Source organism: Symphalangus syndactylus, chromosome 15 (assembly GCF_028878055.3).
Source record: "Symphalangus syndactylus isolate Jambi chromosome 15, NHGRI_mSymSyn1-v2.1_pri, whole genome shotgun sequence".
NCBI lineage: Eukaryota > Metazoa > Chordata > Mammalia > Primates > Hylobatidae > Symphalangus > Symphalangus syndactylus.
Window position 1 is genome coordinate 74950785 of NC_072437.2, and position 19734 is coordinate 74970518.

Consider the following 19734-nt stretch of genomic DNA (forward strand, 5'->3'; position numbering starts at 1 on the left):
AGTTCAAGGCTGCAGGGAGCTGTGATCACACCACTGCAATCCAGCCTGAGTGACGGAGTGACACCTCATCTCAAAAATAATTTAGATAAATAAATAGAGATGCAAGTGGAAAGGTGGAGGGGAGTATGGGGTGAATCCAGGCAGAAACCAGAGTCAGACCTAAAGGTGCCGTATGTGCTGATTTAAGCTCAGGAGCTGTGAGGGTCTCGGAAAGATCTTACATGGGGATTGACATGATCTAGTTGACCTACTAACAAAGCCCTAACTAGCAGGGATGGAGGGGATGGGCGGAAGGGAAAGAGAATAGTTGAAAAGCCCATCAGACAAATCCAGGGAGGAGAGAGCAGGGCCTTGCTGAGGCTTTGGGAGTGAGGATGGGGAGAGAGGCAGGTTAGGGTGAAATGACGTGAAACCATGTGGGTGGAGGTGTAGATGCTTCCACGTGCATAGTGGAGTCTTACACTGAGGGAGGAACAGGTGAGAGAAATGTGAAGGAATCAACAGGACTTGTGCCTCCCTGCATGTGTGGAGTGAGGGAGAGACCTTGGGGATGACTCCTGGGCTTCTAATGTGGGAGAGAGGATGTAGGGAACAGCCCTACAGGGTCTGTGGGTCTTTTTCTCCGTGTGCGGAGACAAGAGATCATAGAAATAAAGACACACGACAGAGATAGAAGAAAAGACAGCTGGGCCCGGGACCACTAGCACCAAGATGCGGAGACCGGTAGTGGCCCCGAATGCCTGGCTGCGCTGTTATTTATTGGATACAAAGCAAAAGGGGCAGGGTAAAGAGTGTGAGTCATCTCCAGTGATTGATAAGGTCACGTGAGTCACGTGTCCACCGGACAGGGGGCCCTTCCCTGTTAGGTAGCCGAGGTGGGGAGAGAGGACAGCTTACGTCATTATTTCTTGTATGCTCTCTTCAGAAAGATCAAAGACTTTAATACTTTCAGTAATTTTGCTACTACTGTCTAGAGGGCAGAGCCAGGTGTACAGAGTGGAACATGAAAGTGAAACAGGAGGGTGACCGCTGAAGCACAGCTTTACAGGGACACAGGCCTTCGGATAACTGCGGGTGGGCCTGACTGATATCAGGCCCTCCACAAGAGGTGGTGGAGTAGAGTCTTCTCTAACTCCTCTGGGGAAAGGGAGACTCCCTTTCCCGGTCTGCTAAGTAGTGGGTGCTTTTCCTTGGCACTGACGCTACCGCTAGACCACAGTCTGCTAGGTAATGGGCGCCTTCCCAGGCGCTGACGTTACCACTAGACCAAGGAGCCCTTTGATGGCCCTGTCTGGGCATAACGGAAGGCTCACACTCTTGTCTTCTGGTCACTTGTCACCGTGTCCCTTCAGTTCTTATCTCTGTATGGCCTGGTTTTTCCTAGGTTATGATTGTAGAGTGAAGATTATTATAATATTGGAATAAAGAGTAATTGCTACAAACTAATCATAATGATATTCATATATAATCGTATCTATGATCTACATCTAGTATAACTATTCTTATTTTATATATTTTCTTTATTATACTGGAATAGCTCGTGCCCTCGGTCTCTTGCCTGGGCACCTGGGTGGCTTGCTGCCCACAAGAGGATGACTGTGGTGCCTTGTGCTGAGACACAAGACCTTCTAGAATAGCAGAGGGTGCAGAAGAAGGTACAGGGTAACCTGGCTTTCCACCTAGTGAGTGTGAGGTGCCTGTGGGTTGTCCAGGGAAGGGATATGGGAGGTGGTTTTGTGCGTGGTTCTGAAGCTTCATTTAAGGAGCTGATGTGACCACCCATGGTGCATGCGCAGTGATGAGAAAGGAGGGCAGGGCTGCCTCATCAGGGGAACAGCATGGGCCCAAGGCTTCTACAACCCTGAGCTTTCCAAAGGTCTACGAGATCAGAAGCCTAAGTAGAAACCTTCAGCTTGTTAGAAAGAAACCAAAATACCAAGAAAACCATAACAATCCTGCAAAATACAGTTACATTTCAAAAGCAAAATTAGAAAGTGGTATTCAACCTCTCATTTCTACAGTGAAAATGTTTCATGAGATGTGAATGCTTTTTAATATACTTAATACGTCTGATGTGATGTAGGTGAGGCCCCCTCCAAAGACGTTGCTCCTAAAGTCTATGAAAGGAGGTAGGGTGTGAGAAGGTATCTTCTCCTTTAATGAGCTCCACACCCCACTTTCCACGGTCCCCAGGGCTCTCCTTTTTTTCAGGGTGCATTCCCCCTCTCTGGTATTTGCTCCATCCTGCCAGGCCCCTCACCCTTGCAGAGGGCATTCATGTGATGTTGCATGTAGTGTTTGTGGGTTTGCAGCACTTTGAAGTGCAGTTCCCTCAAGATCTGGTTCTGATGGACCTCATCTGGGGTTGTCCTCTTCGGTTCCCACAAGATCTGTTCCTGATGAGACTCATCTGCGTTCGCCTTTTCCCTCAGGTGTCTCACCGTGGCCTCCGTGCTGCTTGGTCTGGTCAGGCAGTTCTCACAAGATCTAGTTCTGATGAACCTCACCCTGGGGTCACCTCCCTGGGGTGTCCCTCTGTGGCCTCCATGCTTCTTGGTCTGGTGTGACAGTTCCCACAATATCTGGTTCCGATGAACCTCATCTGGGGTCACCTTTTCCCTCTGGTGTCCCACTGTGGACTCCGTGCAGCACTCTGGGTGCCCTCTCGCTGCCTGGGTGCCCTCTCGCTGCCTGCCTGCTCCTGGTCCTTCTGCCAACTCTAGGCAATGGCATCCCACGCTGTCTCCTGGCAAGTGTCCCCTCATCCTGCTGGAGTAGATCTCGGTGTTGTCACCCATTCGCCTGCCTCCACCCACCCTGCCCACTCCCCTCCCACCTCTCAGGATCTTATTTCACACCCCACCTCCTTCCAGTGCTTAACTCACCTGCCTGTGCTTCTCAGCACCTGCCTGGTCACTGGAACCGCCCCTGGACACCACCCAGAAAGGACTCACAGCCAAGTGGCAGGCCAAGAGGTAGTAGACATAAGATTGAAGCTCATCTTGGCCAATCATTCCCTAAAAGAGATTTTGTAAGGGGTCAGAAACCTCTCCCCACTTAAAAGCAGATGTCCAGAATCCAAACTCTGTGTGTATCTCAGAAAACTGGAGGTTTTCTATATCAGAGAAGATTCTGGCCAATGTGGCAGATATCACCAGTGTGATAATATAGGTGGAATAGCTCTCTCCCATTCTAAGTAACATAGTGACTTTAGAGTTTTTAAAAGTTTGGTGTAAACTACACATAAAATGTACCCTCTTAGGCATTCTTAAGTATATAGTACACTAGTGTTAAGTATATTCATGCTGTGTGAAACCAGTCTCCAGAACGTTTTCTTTCACACACATTGAACAACTCTCCATTTCCCTGTCTCTCCAGCCCCTGGCAGCCACCATTTTACCTTTTGTTCCTATGAATGACTCTTCTAGATGCTTAATGTAATACAGTTTACTTTAAAGGAACCAAAAGTATGCCTAGCGTTGAGAAATCAGCCACCCCCTGGATTTAGCAAGTACCTAAACACTGACTTTAAAGCCTGTGCTCTTCCCCACCATGTGTTCATTCGTTCATTTGGGACACAGGGTGCTTCCGGATGCGTTTGGGTGTCTGGGAGACAGTGTTGAATGTGTTTTACTATTGACTGGGTGTCTGTTCTCTATTAGTTTGTTGGAGTTTATTATTTTGAGAATTGTGTGTGCTACAAACATCTTTTCTCTCTTTGTGGCTTGCCTTTTTAGTCTCTTAATGCTGTCTCTTTGAGACCAAAAATTTAAATGCAGTCTAATGTATTAGCCTTTCCCTTTATGGTTACTGTTTCATAAATGCCATTCATGACCTCTTTTCCTAATTTGATGTCCTGAAGATATATTTCTGTGTTATCTTCTAGATCACTGCCATCCAATAAAAATCATGAAGTGAGACACATATTACCTAGACTAAATATTATCTAGTATCCACATAGAGAAAAGGGAATCCAATAAAGCTAAGTTTAATAATGTTTTATTTAACTCAGTATATACAAATTATTATAATTTCAAACTTTAAATTTAAAAGTTACCGAGATACCTAACATTGGTTTTTCCTGCTGTTTGACATTCCAATGCAAGTTTTACGCTTATTGGCGCATCTCAAGTATTCAGTAACCATGCATGGGCAGAGCAGTCATAGAATATTTATTGCTTTTACTGTATCATAGTAGACCTGTGTTCTACCTGATTTTTGAGTGTAGTGTGAAGTGGGAATCTCGCTTGATTTCTTTCTTTCTTTTTTTTTTTGAGTATCCAATGGACCCAGCACCAACTGCTTGAAGAGACAATCCTGTCCCCACTGTTCTGTCTGCTGCAGGAGTCTTAAAGGAAGTGTCCACGTGTGTGAGTCTCTTTCTGGTCCCAGTTCTGTGCCATTTGTCTACTTGTCTATGCTTTCACCACTCCTATCTTACTATAATTTTCATGATAAGTTCTGATTATCTGGAGGGAAAAATGTCTTTTTAGGAGAGTGTTGGCTAGCCTTGGCTTTTTGCATTTCCATATAAATTTCAGTTGTCAAGTTCCCAAAATATAGTGGGATTTTGATTGAGATTCTAGATGTTGCATCTAGATAACCAATGGAAGAGGGGCCTTTTTTAAGCATCATGAGTTCATGTGCTGCAGGCATCTGAGTGGGATCCGGACATGCTCTTGATTTGCAGACTCTGCTCCCCTCCCCATTGTGAGGTAGAAGCAGCTGATGAAAGAGGCTCAGCCCTTAGTGCTGTGATAAGAGCACAGTGGAGGGCCCCACCCCCTACTGCAGGAGACATTGCCCAAGGACAGAACATCCCTACCATGGTTCTAGAATCCTAGGGTGAAGACAAATAAATTCTGGGATAAGCCAGGCAGCAAAAACATAAACAAAACCCAAACTGAGTTTCCACCGATAGTGGGGGCCTTGTGCCCTGTGAGCTCTCAGGGGTCATTGTTCTTGCACTCACTTGAACCCAGGGCAGGACTTACCCTCCTTGAGAACAGGTTAGGTGCTTCCCACTCCTCACTCCCCTCTGCCTTCTCTGTCACTGGCCCTGTGGTTTGCTTTGTGGCTATAGACCGAGTTCCGTGGTGAAGCCAGGAACAAATGTAGAGGCTCATGCAGGCTGGCTGATGAGGCAGGGGAGGAAAGGAGCAGACTGTTTAGAGACAGAAAATTGTTAGAGGCATCTCTGTTCTCTGAAGAGGATTAACAGGATGGGAATAAAGGCAAAATACAGATGACAGTAGGGTGACCAGGACCTGGCTGTGGAAAAGAGCTCTTGTGACTTACTGAGGCTGAATGCTGTTTTGCCATCGTCTTGCATTTCCTTTGTCCACCAGGTCAGACTGCTGGGAATCCATAGTCCTGGCCATCCTGAACTGTACCAGAACTGCCCCAGGAGCAGGGAAACCATCTCCAAGATGAGATTTGTGAACCGTCAGGTCTGGTTGGGGATGGCAGGGCTGGGGGCTGGGGACTAGAGTACAGGTTACTAGAAAGAAGTAGGGCTAAGGAGGAGGGGTAGAGGCATAGGTAGAGGAGTCCCAGGAAACAGCTCTGGGACGACAGCATTTGCAAGCAGGGCTAGGAGGAGGAGTAGGGGGACAGACAGGAGAGTCACAGAAAAGAGTTCTGGGACCAGAGCGTTGGCAAGGAGGGCTAAGGGGAGGAATAGGGGAACAGATACGGGAATCACAGGGAAGAGTTCTGGGACCCAAGCGTTGACCAGTAGGGCTAGGAGGAGGGCTACGGTGATCGATAAGGGAGTTACCAGAAAGAGTTCTGGGCCCAGAGCTTTGACAAATGGATGGTTTGTAACGAATAGCAGAAGAGCAGGGCAGGTAGAGTATTAGGGTAGGGTAGTGGGGAGGGCAGGTATGAGCCACAGTGGGATAACAGGGCAGAAAACTGAAAAATCCACGTACTTCTGGAGAGGAGGAAGGGGCTTGGCAGATTGAAGAAGAGGGAGGGATTCGCGGGCACGAGAGTGGGATGGCTTACGAGATTGGGATGTATTAGGGCAGCATGGATTAGGAGGGTGTGGAATCATAAAACCAGGTGCTGGGTGGGGTGGAAATTGAGATATTGGAGGGAGCTTTCCTGTCATTTCTTCCAATGAGAATTCTAGTGAATCACTTCTCCCAGTGAGTCCAAATGAGTAAGTGGGATGTGCCCAGACCTACCCCAGCATTTATAACATGCCCACCCCTTGCATCATACCATGTCTGAATGCCCATTATGATGCCTATGTGCCCTTGTCTTTTGGTCTACGGAGAGGGTCCCACCAACCAGAGAAAGGATCCCAGTTTCTAGATGTAAGTGATCATGGGAAATAGCAAAGAGAAGAAATAGGGGCTGTAATATTCGTCTCTTTCCTGGGGATACTGTGTAGTTATGCCCCTCAGTAGGCAAAGTTTGATCAAAGGGCCAAGATGGAGTTAAGGGCTGGGGGCCTAGGACAGTGGTTCTGAAGCAGGACTTGGGAAAATAGGAAGAAGTCAGTGCCCCAGTCTTTCACTTACTGCGATTTTCAAAGCCCTTTCACATCATTTACACTGCTGCATGAATATATGTGATTAGAGGAGCGATGCTGTATTCATTGGATCAGTGAGGACACTGAAGACCAGAGAGGAGGCTGCCATAAACAGGCAGTGGGTGACAAAGCAAGTGGGATTAGAACTTGGGCCAAAAGGAGGGGCAGGTGGGAGGGAACCAAAAATAGCCCAGAATGCTGACCAGTGGCCTCCCCTCCTTCTGGCTGTCTCGACAGGATCCTACCTGCAGGGGGTGCTTCAGAGCACAGCTTTATTTTTCGTAGTAACCTCTTGATCCCTGTGCCCCTGTGGTTTTATGCCTTACTCTAAATGGGAACCATAAACATAGTTCTAAGGAGGCTGGGAGATCTGGACTGGGCGGAATTCACCCCAGTATGGCAAAGCGGCTGTGGCCAGACTACTTCTCTAGATTCCTCCTCACTGGACAGGGCATGTCTGAGGGAAAGGCCCCAGTCAGGGGCTTACAGGTAAAACCCATCTTCCTACCACAGAGCATCTGGGGGATGGAGCAGCTGTGGGCGCAGCTTCAGTGGATTTAAACTTTCCTGCCTGCCAGCTCTGAAGAGAGCAGCTGATCCTGACAAGTGGGATTCTTCCAGCACAGCGCACCAGCTCTGCTATGGGACAGACTGCCTCCTCAAGTGGGTCCCTGACCCCCAAGCCTCCAGACTGGGAGAGACCTCCCAACAGGGGTCAACAGACACCTCATACAGGAGAGCTCTGGCTGGCATCAGGCCAGTGCCCCTCTGAGATGAAGCATCCAGGGAAGGAGCAGGCAGCAATCTTTGCTGTTCTGCAGCCTCCACTGTTGATACCCAGGTGGACAGGGTCTAGAGTGGACCTCCAGCAAACTGCAGCAGACCTGCAGAAGAGGGGCCTGTTAGAAGAAAAATTAAGAAACAGAAAGCAACAATATCAACATCAACAACGACAACAAAAAAACCCCACACAGAAAACTCATCCAAAGGCCATCAGCATCAAAGATCAAAGGTAGATAAATCCATGAAGATGAGGATAAAACAGCGCAAAAACGCTGAAAATTCCAAAACCAAAGTGCCTCTTCTCCTCAAATGATCGCAGTTCCTCTCCAGCAAAGGCACAAAACTGGACAGAGAATGAGATTGACTAATTGACAGAAGTAGGCTTCAGAAGGTGGGAAATAACAGACTCCTCTGTGCTAAAGGAGCATGTACTAACCAAATGCAAGGAAGCTAAGAACCTGATGAAAGGTTACAAGAACTGCAATCTAGAATCACCAGTTTATAGAGGAATATAAATGACCTGGTGGAGCTGAAAAAACCCAGCAGAGGAACGTCATGAAGCATACACAAGTACCAATAGCCGAATCGATCAAGCGGAAGAAAGGATATCAGTGACTGAATATCACCTTACTGAAATAAGGCGTGAAGACAAGATTAGAGAAAAAAGAATGAAAAGGAATGAACAAAGTCTCCAAGAAATATGGGACTAAGTGAAAAGGCCAAACCTACGATTGATTGGTGTACCTGAAAGTGATGGGGAGAATGGAACCAAGTTGGAAAACACACTTCAGGATATTATACTGGAGAACTTCCCCAACCTAGCCAGACAGGCTAACATTTAAATTCAGGAAATAGAACCACTACTAAGATACTCCTTGAGAAGAGCAACCCCAAGTCACATAATCATCAGATTCTCCAAAGTTGAAATGAAGGATAAAATGTTAAGGGCAGCCAGAGAGAAAGGTCAGATTACCTACAAAGGGAAGTCCATCAGACTAACAGCAGATCTCTTTGCAGAAACACTACAAGCCAGAAGAGAATAGGGGCCAATATTCAACATTCTTAAAGAAAAGAATTTTCATCCTAGAATTTCACATCCAGCCAAACTAAGCTTCATAAGGAAAGGAGAAATGAAATCCTCTTTAAACAAGCAAGTGCTGAGGGATTTCGTCACCACCAGACCTGCCTTACAAGAACTTTTGAAGGAAGCACTAAATATAGAAAGGAAAAACTGGTACCAGCCACTGCAAAAACACACCAAAATATAAAGACCAAGGAGACTATGAAGAAACTACATCAACTAATGTTCAAAATAACCAGCTAGCATCATGATGACAGGATCAGATTCACACATAACAATATTAACCTTAAGTGTAAATGTGCTAAATGCCCCAATTAAAAGATACAGACTGGCAAATTGGGTAAAGGGTCAAGACCCATCGGTGTGTTGTATTCATTCAGGAGACCATCTCATGTACAAAGACAAACATAGGCTCAAAAGAAAGGGATCGGGGAATATTTACCAAGCAAATGGAAAGCAAAAAAAAGCAGGAGTTGCAATCCTAGTCTCTGCTAAAACAGACTTTAAACCAACAAAGATCAAAAAAGACAAAGTCATTACATAATTGTAAAGAGAAGAATGAAACAAGAAGAGGTAGCTGTCCTAAATATATATGCACCCACCCAATACAGGAGCACTCAGCTTCATAAAAGAAGTTTTTAGAGACCTACAAAGAGACTTAGACTCCCACACAGTAACAGTGGGAGGCTTTAACACCCCACTGTCAATATTAGGCAGATCAAGGAGACAGAATGTTAACAAGGATATTCAGGACTTGAACTCAGCTCTGAACCAAGCAGACCTAATAGACATCTACAGAACTCTCCACCCCAGATCAACAGAATATACATTCTTCTCAGAGCCGCATAAACTTATTCTAAAATTGACCACATAATTGGAAGTAAAACACTCTTCAGCAAATGAACAGAAATCATACACAGTCTCTCAGACCACAGTGCAATCAAATTAGAACTCACGGTTAAGAAACTCACTCAAAACCACAACCTGCTCCTGAATGACTACTGGGTAAATAACAAAATTAAGACAGAAATAAAGAAGTTATTTGAAACCAGTGAGAACAGACAATGTACCAGAATCTCTGGGACACAACTAAAGCAGTGTTAAGAGGGAAATCAGAAAGCTGGAAGATCAGATATTGACACCCTAACATCACAAATAAAAGAACTGGAGAAGCAAGAGCAAACAAATTCAAAAGCTAGCAGAAGACAAGAAATAACTAAGATCAGAGCAGAACTGAAGGAGACAGAGACACGAAAAACCCTTCAAAAAAAATCTGTGAATCCAGGAACTGGTATGTTGAAAAGATTAACAAAATAGACTGCTAGCTAGACTAATAAGAAAAGAGAGATGAATCAAATAGACACAAGAAAAAAATGATAAAGGGGATATCACCACTGATCCCATAGAAATACAAACTACCATCAGAGAATAAACACCTCAGGTGCAAATAAACTAGAAAATCTGGAAGAAATGGATAAATTCCTGTACAAATACACCCTCTCAAGACATGACCAGGGAGAAGTCGAATCCCTGAATAGACCAATAACAAGTTCTGAAATTGAGGCTGTAATTAATAGCCTAGAAACGAAAAAAAGCCCAGGACCAGTCAGATTTACAGCCAAATTCTACCAGAGGTACAAAGAGGAGCTGGTACCATTCCTTGTGAAACTATTCCAAACAGTGGAAAAAGAAAGACTCCTCCCTAACTCATTTTATGGGGCCAGCATCATCCTGATACCAAAACCTGTCAGACACAACAAAAAAAGAAAATCTCAGGCTGATATCCCTGATGAACACTGATGCAAAAATTGTCAATAAAATACTGCCAAAAAGAATCCAGCAGCACATCAAAAAGCTTATCCACCATGATGAAGTTGGCTGCATACCTGGGGTGCAAGGCTGGTTCAGTATATGCAAATCAATAAGCATAATCCATCACATAAACAGAACCAATGACAAAAACCACATGATTATCTCAATAGATGCAGAAAAGGCCTTTGATAAAACTCAACATTCCCTTGTGAAAAACTCTCAGTAAACTAGGTATTGATGAAACATACCTCAAAATAACAAGAGCTATTTAAAACAAACCCATAGCCAATATCACGAAGAATGGGCAAATGCTGGAAGCATTCCCTTTGAAAACTGGCACAAGACAAGGATGCCCTCTCTCATCATCCCTATTCACCATAGAATTGGAAGTTCTGGCCAGGGCAGTCAGGCAAGAGAAAGAAATAAAGGGTATTCAAATAGGAGAAGAGGAAGTCAAATTGTCTCTGTTTGCAGATGACATGATTATATATTTAGAAAACTTCATCATCTCAGCCCAAAAACTCCTTAAGCTGATAAGTAACGTCAGCAAAGTCTCACAAAATCAATATACAAAAATCTCAAGCATTCCTATGCCCCAATAATAGCAGAGAGCCAAATTATGAGTGAACTCCCATTCGCAATTGGTACAAAGAGAATAGAATACCTAGGAATACAACTTACAAGGGACATGAAGCACCTCTTCAAGGAGAATTACAAACAACTGCTCAAGTAAATAAAAGAGGACATAAACAAATGGAAAAACATTCCATGCTCATGGATAGGAAGAATCAATGTCGTGAAAATGGCCATACTGCCTAAAGTAATTTATAAATTCAATGCTATTCCCATTAAGCTACCATTGAGTCTCTTTGAAGAATTAGAGAAAAACTACTTTAAATTTCATATGGAACCAAAAAAGAGCTCTTATAGCCAAGACAGTCCTAAATAAAAAGAACAAAGCTGAAGGCATTGCACTACCTGACTTCAAACAATACTACAAGGCTACGGTAACCAAAGCAGCATGGTACTGGTACCAAAACAGATACATAGACCAATGGAACAAAACAGAGACCTCAGAAATAACACCACACATCTATAACCATCTGATCTTCAATAAACCTGACAAAAACAAGCAATGTGGAAAGAATTCCCTATTTAATAAATGGTGGTGGGAAAACTGGTTAGCCATAGGCAGAAAACAGAAACTGGACCGCTTCCTTACACCTTATACAGAAATGAACTCAAGATGGATTAAAGACTTAAATGTAAGATCCAAAACCAAAAAAAAAAAGAACCCTAGAGGTAAACCTAGGCAATACCATTCAGGGCATAGGCATGAGCAAAGACTTCATGACTAAAACAACAAAAGCAATTGCAACAAAAGCCAAAATTGGCAAATGGGAGCTCTCATCAGAGTGAACAGACAGCCTACAGAATGGGGGAAAGTTTTTTGCAATCTCCCTATCTGACAAAGGCCTAGTATCCAGAATCTACAAGGAACTTCAAATTTACAAGTAAAAACAAAAGCCCTATCAAAAAGTGAGTGAAGGATATCAACAGACACTTCTCAAAAGAAGACATTTATGTGGCCAACAAATGTGAAAAAAAGCTCATCATCACTGGTCATTAGAGAAATGCAAATCAAAACCACAATGAGATACCATCTCACACCAGTTAGAATAGCGATCATTAAAAAAAGTCAGGAAACAACAGATGCCGATGAGGCTGCAGAGATACAGGAACGCTTTTACACTGTTGGTGGGAGTGTAAATTAGTTCAACCATTGTGGAAGACAGTGGGGCGATTCCTCAAGGATATAGAACCACAAATACCATTTGACTCAGCAGTCCCATTACTGGGTTTATACCCAAAGGATTGTAAGTCGTTCTTCTACAAAAGATACATGCACACATATGTTTATTGCAGCACTATTTACAATAGCAAAGACTTGGAACCAACCAAATACCCATCCATGATAGACTGGATAAATAACATGGCATATATACACCATGGAATACTGCGCAGCCATAAAAAAGAATGAATTCACATCCTCAAGAAACTAACACAGGAACAGAAAACCAAACACTGCACGTCCTCACTCATAAGTGGGAGTTGAAGAATGAGAACACATGGACACGGAGGGGATCATCACACACCGGGGCCTGTTGCGGGTTGCGGGGCAAGGGGAGGGAGAGCATTAGGACAAATACCTAGTGAATGCGGGGCTTAGAACCCAGATGACAGGTTGGTAGGTTCAGCAAATCACCATGGCACATGTATACTTATGTAACAAACCTGCATGTTCTGCGCAGTATAAAAAAAAAAAGTATTCTGTATTCTTAAGGTTGCTTTTAATTGATATGTAATAATTGTGCATATTTATAGGATACAGTGTGATGTTTCCTTACATGTGTGCATTGCACGATAGATCAGCTATTTAGCAGATCTCTCACCTCAGTGTTTCCTTGTAGTGAAAACATAAAGTCTTTTCTTTGAGTTATTGTGAAATTTTTCTCATATATTTGGAGCATTATTCCTCTTTGTTATATGCATGGTTTGCATTTTGTCACCAAAGTTCATCACCTACATTCTAGTCCTTTTCATTCCTCAAGAATTAGCCCACTTCTGAAATCATTGGTGCAGACGTGCTCTTCTCTGACCCTCACCTCATGTCCTTAGAGTATAATCACTTAACTGCTCTCGCTTCACTGGGACCTCCAACTCACTGAACATTTTTGTTTTTTGAGACAGGGTTTCACTTTGTCACCCAGGCTGGAGTCAAGAATTGAGGTTTGGGAATCTCCCCCTAGGTTTTAGAGGATGTATGGAAACACCTGGTTGTCTAGGCAGAGGTTTGCTGCCGGGGCAGGGCCCTCGTTGAGAACCTCTGCTAGGGCAGTGTGGAAGGGAAATACGGGGTTGAAGCACCCACAAATAGTCCCCACTGGGGCACTGCTTAGTGGAGCTGTGAGAAGGCCACCATCCTCCAGAGCCCCGAATGGTACATCTCCCAACAGCATGCCCTGTGTGCCTGGAAAAGCTGCACACACTCAGCACTAACCCATAAAAGCAGCTGGGAGGGAGGCTGTACCGTGCAAAGCCACAGGGGCAGAGCTTCCCAAGACCATGGCAACTCTTGCATCAGTGTGACGTGGATGTGACACATGCAGTCAAAGGATATCATTTTGAATCTTTAAGATTTGAATGCCCCACTGGATTTTGGACTTGCATGGGGCCTGTAGCCCCTTGTTTTGGCCAATTTTTCCCATTTGGAATGGGGATATTTTCCCAATGCCTATACCCCCATTGTATCTAGGAAGTAACTAACTTGCTTTTGATTTTACAAGCTCACAGGTGGAAGGGACTTGCCTTGTCTCATAAAACTTTGGACTGTGGACTTCTGAGTTAATACTAAAATGAGTTAAGACTTTGGGGGACTGTTGGGAAGGCATGATTAGTTTTGACATGTGAGGACATGATATTTGGGAAGGGCCAGGGGTGAAATGATATGGTTTGGCTGTGTCCCCACCCAAATCTCATCTTGAATTGTAGCTTCCATGATTCCCATGTGTTGTGGGAGTGACCCGGTGGGAGATAATTGAATCATGGGGGTGGTTTTTTCCATACTGTTCTGGTAGTAAATAAGTCTCATGAGATTGATGGTTTTATAAGCGGTTTCCCCTTTTGCTTTGCTCCCGTGCTCTCTTGCCTGCTGCCATGTAAGAAGTGCCTTTCATGGCCAGGTGCAGTAGCTCACGCCTGTAATTCCAGCACTTTGGGAGGCCAAGGCAGGTGGATCACGAGGTCAGGAGATCGAGACCATGCCGGCTAACATGGTGAAACCCCGTCTCTACTAAAAATACAAAAAATTAGCTGGGCGTGGTGGCGGGCGCCTGTAGTCCCAGCTACTCGGAGAGGCTGAGGCAGGAGAATGGCGTGAACCTGGGAGGCAGAGCTTGCAGTGAGCCGAGATCGTGCCACTGCACTCCAGCCTGGGTGACAAAGCGAGACTCCGTCTCAAAAAAAGAGAATTTGAGACCAGCCTAGCCAACATGATGAAATCCTGTCTCTACTAAAAACAAAAAATTAGCCGAGCATGGTGGTGGGCGCCTGTAATCCCAGGTACTCAGGAGCCTGAGGCAGGAGAATTGCTTGAACCCTGGAGGTGGAGGTTGCAGTGAGCCAAGATTCTGCCACTCTGCTCGATCCTGGGTGAGAGAATAAGACTCCATCTTAAAAAAAAAAAAAAAAAAAAAGTGCCTTTCACCTTCCACCATGATTGTCAGGCCTTCTAAGCCGTGTGGAAATGTGAGTCCATTAAACCTCTTTTTCTTTATAAATTACCCAGTCTCAGGTATGTCTTTATTAGCAGAGCATGAGAACAGACTAATACAAGTTGTTAAACCATTTCACTGATGAGAATGGAGAGATTCATATCGGGATAATTTGCCCATCACCACAGTGGATAAGTGGCAGAACATGGGTGTTCCTTCCATTGGTTAGCCTGTAGATTTCATTAACATTGGAGGGGAGTAGAATTTATTTATAAATTTCCTAGTACAAATTTTATGGTCACTCTGAAGTTGAATTGGTACTTTATTGTGGAGTTGCCAGGTTATTTCACGCTACGCCTCCTGTGGCATGACCTTATAATGAAGTTGTTATTTATAAGAGTGTATCTCTGGATGTATGGAAAAGACATTTCTCAAGTCAGCCCAGAGGAAACAAACCATGGCCTGGTCTCTGACAGGGTTTGACATTTTCTCTTATCTCATCTCATATCTCATCTCATCATCTCATCTCATCTCATCTCATCTCAATCTCATCTCATATCTCTTCTTGTCTCTTTCCTTTTTTTTCCTCCTCTCCGTCTCCTTTTCCCTGTCCCCGTCCCTACCCCTGTCCCTCGAATCTGCTTCTGTCACATAGGCTGGAGTGCAGTGGTGCAGTCATGGCTCACTGCAACCTCTGCCTCCCAGGCTCAAGCCATCCTCCCACCTCAGCCTCCTGAGTAGCTGGGACTACAGATGCCCGCCACCACACCAAGCTATTTTATTTTTTGTATTTTTTGAGAGATGGGGGTTTCACTATGTTGCCCAGGCTAGATTTGAACTTCTGAGCTCAAGCAATTCACTTTCCTCAGCCTCCCAAAGTTTGAGGATTATAGGCTTGAGCCACTGTGCCCAGTCAGTTTGAGTTTTTCATACACGCTTTCTGAGGGATGTCATCCTTGACTGTGCAGCCTGTGGATGCTGATGGGGAGTAGCACAGTCTGAAACATGGTGTCCTTCAAAAAGTCGGTGCCCTTCAAGGATCTGGCTGTGAACATCACCAGGGAGGAGTGGGCCCTGCTGGACACAGCCATGAGGAAGCACAGAGACATGATGCTGGAGATCTTGTGTCCTATGGCATCTGTGGCTGAATCTGTCAACATTCATTTACTTCATCAAATACTACCCAGAATAGCTTCCCCACCTTCCACTCCCATCTCTGCCCTGGCTCCTTTGCAGTAGTCCCCACCTTACCTGCTTTAAATATGTTCCCAGATCCTCAGTGGATGCCTGAAATGAGAGAGTATCAAATCTTTTCTATGCTGTTTTTTCCTGTACATTCATACCTATGATAAGGTTTAAGTTAGGCACATGCAAGAGATTAACAATAAAAGTTAATAATACAATCAAATAATACAAAAATACACTGTAATAAAAGTTATGTAAATGTCTCAAAATATCTTATTGCATGATACTTAATTTTCAGACCACAGTTGTCCACAGGTAACTGAAGCCACAAAAGCAAAACCTTAGCTGAGGGAGGACCACTTTCCACCCCGATAGCACTTAGAGCTAACTGGACAGAATTTGCATATTTATTTACTTATGTGTAGTTTGTCATCTCATGAGAATGCCCGTTTCCTGACCACGAATTTATGTTTTTTTTTGCTACTCCATATCTAACACCCAGAACCATGCTGGACACTCAATGGATATTTGTTAAAAGGAGGAAAAACTTAAGTATTTACTAACAACTGTTTTGCTCTGTGAACCGTGGTGGAGTTTGACACCCCAGTAGTAAACATAGCAGAGACTGTTCCTCTAAAACAGACCTCTCGGGGTTCTGGTTGAGCTTATGCCTATTGGACATCTTTTGAAATTAAGATCCAATCCACTGTGGAAACAATCGCATCCTGGTTGTAGAAAAGAGAAGGTTTAACAGCCTGTCAGAGACAGTGTCCCAGGCTGGAGTACAGTGGCACAATCAGCTCACTGCAGCCTCAAATTTCTGGGCTCAAGTGATCCTCCTGCCTCAGCTTCCTGAGTAGCTGGGACTACAGACATACACCACTAGGCCTAACTAATTTTTTATTCTTTTAGAGACAAGGTCTCTATGTTGCCCAGACAGGCCTTGAACTCCTGGCCTCAAGTCACAGTCTCCCAAAGTGCTGCAGTTACAGGCAGGGGCCACCATGCCTGGCCATGCAGTCTGTCTTTAGCCCTGGGCGTGGGCATCAGCAAACAGCCCTCCAGTCTCTGAGCTCAAGGCCAGGTGCCCTTCCTGCTCTGGGAGGGGCCACCCATGTCTCTGGTATTCAGGGCGCTCTTCCTGGCATTGCCCTTTCATGTGTGCTGTGCCCCTCCCCTCCCTGCCCTTGAAGCTCAGGCACAGATCTCAACACAGAACGAAACATTCAGGCACATGTTTTCTGCAAACAGGTTGTCAGCTCTCCAGATCAGACGTGAGTGCCCAGAGCCAGGAGAGGAGAAGCGGAGGGAAGGAGGAGGCTGCCCCCATCCCGAGTGCAGGTGAGCTCCAGGTCCTGTGAGCTGGCGTGAAGAGCTGTCCAGGAGGGACAGGACTGGGGCCATGTCAACCTCAGGTGTCCTTGAGGGAGTGGCTTTTCCAACGTCATATTGAGGCCAATGTAAAAATGCCTGTCCAGTAGTGTCATAATTCTTCAAACATTTCCCTCTCTCTTCATCGAACCTTCAGCACGTTCCTTGGCCTCAGAGGGAGGCATGTTTGTTCTATGACTGGAGTTAAAGTTTACACAGTGCCCTTTGTTTATGGCCCTCCCTTTGTTGATTTTCCCTGTCTTAATCTCCCCAACATCTATCTTTTAGTTTTCCTTCTCATTTTAGTCTTAATAATATTCTCTAATTGTTGATGTCCTATAATGTTCTTCTGATCGCTGGTATATTCCTTTATTTCATGTCTTTACTCTTTGTTAAAGATCAGTATTTGAAACATACCCATGCATGTCTTGCTTGCTTTTATAAAATTTTCCTTCCTCTAATGTCTTCTGGCCTTGTTCCCTGGTCTTCTACCTTCTGGCCATGTGGCCTGGCCTTCTGCCCTCTGGTCTTCTGGCCTGGCCTTCTTCCTTCTGGTCTTCTGTTTTCTTGCCTGGTCTTCTGTTTTCTGTCCTTCTGCCTTCTGTCGTTTTGCCTTCTGGCCCTCTGCCTTCTGGCCTTCTGGCTTTTGTCCTTCCGGCCTTCTGCTCTTTTGTCGTTTGCCCTTCTGCACCTGACCTGGCCTTCTGCATTCTGGCCTCCTGGTTTATGGCCTTCTGCCCTCTGGTCTTCTTTTTTGGGGCCTTGTAGCCTTCTGCCTTCTGGCCTGGCCTGGCTTTCTGGCCTTCTGCCTTCCTCTCATCTGGCCTGGCCTTCTGGCTTTCTGGCTCTCCGGCCTGACCATCTACTATCTTTCGTTTGTGTTCTGGCTTCTTGCCTCGTCTTCTGTATTCTTGCCTGGTCTTCTGTATTTTGTTGCTGGCTACTGACCTTCTGGCCTTCATCCCTGGCTTTCTGGCCTTTTGCCTTCTGACCTTGTGGCCTGGCCTTCTGGCCTCTGGCCTTCTGCCTTTTGGCCTTCTCTCCTGGTCTTTGCCTTCTGAGATCTGGCCTTCCGCCTTCTGGATATCTGGCCGAGACTTTGGGCTTCTGCCTTCTTGCCCGGCCTTTGCTTGCTGGCCGTCTGGCCTTGTGCCTTCAGGAATTCTGACCTTTGGGACTGGCCTTATGTTTTCTGGCCCTCTTCTCTCTGGCCTTCTGCCCTCTGGCCTTCTGCCTATCTGGCCTGGCCTTTTGCCTTCTTGTCTTTTGTTTTCTGGCCTCTGACCTGCTGTCTTCTGACCTTCTGGCCTTCTGTCTTGGCCTCCTGGATTTCTTCCTTTGTCTTCTTTCTTCTGGCCTTCCTCCTCCTAACTTTCTGGCTTTCTGGTTTTTTGGCACTCTGGCTTGGCCTTCTTCCTTTTGGTATTCTCTCTTGTGGTCTGGTTTTCTGCCTTCTTGCCTCGCTTTCTGTTTTCTGGCTTTCTTCCTTTGTCTACTGTTTTCTGGCCTTCTTCCCTGGCCTTCTGCGTTCTTTCCTGGTGTTCTGTTTTCTGGCCTTCTGGCCTGCTGCCTACTGACCTTCTGCCATTCTTCCCTGGCCTTCTGCCTTCTGGCCTTCTGGCCTGATATTTTGCCTTCTGGCTATCTGGCCAGGCCTCCAGCCTGCTCACCTTCTTGCTTCCTTTCTACCCTTCTGCTTGCTGGTCTTCTAGCTTTCTACTTTCTGGCCTTCTGGCATGACCTTTCCTTTTCTGGACCTGTTCCTTCTGGCCTGGCCTTCTGGCTTTCTGCCTTCTGGCCATCTGGCCTGGCATGGCTTTCTGCCATCTGCCATTCTGGCCTGTGTCTTCTCTCCTGGTCTTCTGCCTTCTTGCCCTTTTCTGCCTTCTTGGCCTTCTGCCTTCTGGCCTTTTGGCCTGGCCTTCTGCCTTCTTGCCTTCTTGCCTTCTTGCCTTCTGGCTTTCTGCCTCGTGGCCTTTGGCCTTTTGTTCTGGTCCTCTTCTCTCTGGCCTGGCCTCTGGCCTTCTGGTTTCTGGCCTTCTGCTCATGTGGCCTGGCCTTCTGGCCTTCTGGCTTTGGCTTTCTTCTGTTTATGACTTTCTTCTGTATTTGGCTTTTTTCTGTCTTTGGTCTTCTTCTCTTTCTGGCCATCTGGCCTGATCTTCTGCCTCCTGGCCTTCTGCTTTCTTCCTTTTGGCCTCTGGCTTAATAGTGCTCTGGCCTGGCCTCCTCCCCTTGTTCTTCTGCCTTCTTGCCTTGTCTTTTGCTTTCTAGTCATCTGGCCTGCTGTTTTCTGGCCTTCTGTTTTTTGGCCTGGCCCTCTGTTTTCTGGCCTTCTGGTTCTGGCCTTCTGCCTTCTTTTGTTCTTCTGTCCTTCTTTCTTCTGGCCTTCAGGCTTTGGCACTGCAGCTTGGCCTTCTTCCTTTCAGCGTTTTGTTTTTTTGCCGGGCTTTCACCCTTCTTGCCTGGCCTTCTGCTTTCTGGCCTTCTGGTGTTCTTCCCTGGTCTTCTGCCTCTGGCCATCTGGCCTTCTGCCTTCTGGCTATCTGGCCAGGCCTTTGGCCTTCTTACTTCCTTCCTTCCTGGTCTCTGCTTCCTGGTCATCTGGCCTCCTGCCTTCTGGCCTGTTTCTCTGGCCTGGGCTTCTGTCCTCTGGCCATCTGACTTTTGCCTTCTGGACTTCTATC

At 45.7% G+C, this 19734-nt stretch overlaps 1 pseudogene; it reads right to left on the reverse strand.

The window, feature by feature from the left end:
• Positions 1–2029: 2029 nt before the first annotated feature.
• LOC129463994 (uncharacterized) lies at positions 2030–6186 on the reverse strand (annotated as a pseudogene).
• Positions 6187–19734: the final 13548 nt, after the last annotated feature.